At 40.5% G+C, this 824-nt stretch overlaps 1 long non-coding RNA gene across 1 annotated transcript in view; it reads left to right on the plus strand.

The window, feature by feature from the left end:
* The first annotated feature begins 272 nt into the window (after positions 1-272).
* LOC111474314 overlaps positions 273-824 on the plus strand; it is a 17,998-nt gene continuing 17,446 nt past the window's right edge. Inside the window, exon 1 of the long non-coding RNA XR_002715959.1 lies at positions 273-354. This is a non-coding gene — a long non-coding RNA (uncharacterized LOC111474314). The remainder of the gene's footprint in view (positions 355-824) is intronic.

Genomic DNA, 824 nt, shown 5'->3' on the forward strand with positions numbered 1-824 from the left:
CTTAAAAATAATTAATTTTCTCCTATCCTATATACGATCTTGGAGTTTTTTTTTTTTTTTTTTTTTGATGTCCCACATTTGTTAGGGAGGAGAACAAACCACCATTTATAAGGGGTGGAAACCTTCCCATAGCAAACGCGTTTTAATGCCTTGAGGGGAAGCTCGAAAGAGAAATCCCAAAGAGGACAATATCTGCTAGCGGTGGATCTGAGCTGTTACGATTGGTATCAAGGCAGTCGTGGTTTTTATTCTATAGACATTTTTTTCCTAGAATAGAGAGTCGTACACCTCTGTGACTCAGCTCGACGACATGCCTCGCCGCGACCAGGTATGTAGTCTAACCTTGTTTAATAGGTTATAATATGATGTAACGCCACTAAGAACTTGATTTATGTTTTGGGTTAACGCCTTAGGGTGTTAAAAGGGAATATTCCCTCTATATGTTAATGCTAGATTCGAGTTATTGTGAGGAGGTCAAGAGGGGTCATGTTTTAGTTTACTGGCCTTAGGAAGACAAAAAGGTGACTCCGCAGAGTACGTAACGTCCAACCTATAGAAATGTATATGAGACTTTTTAAGGTCCAGTACGAGATGATATACCTATGACCATGCATCCGTGGAGACCACGTAGTAGGCCTAGACAGTATAGAGTTGTCTTGGTGCAAACCACATAGTAGACCCAAACAATATTCATTCTTAGAAGTAAGGGCGGCCACGGTAGAAATTAAGCACCTCTCAAGCAAACCATTTTCAGGAGTGAGTTTGGTTAAGTTGGTAGTCAAGAAATAAAATTCACCAACAGAGAGAGTGAAGCTATGGAGGCC

Source organism: Cucurbita maxima, unplaced genomic scaffold (genome assembly GCF_002738345.1).
Source record: "Cucurbita maxima cultivar Rimu unplaced genomic scaffold, Cmax_1.0 Cma_Scf00298, whole genome shotgun sequence".
Lineage (NCBI taxonomy): Eukaryota > Viridiplantae > Streptophyta > Magnoliopsida > Cucurbitales > Cucurbitaceae > Cucurbita > Cucurbita maxima.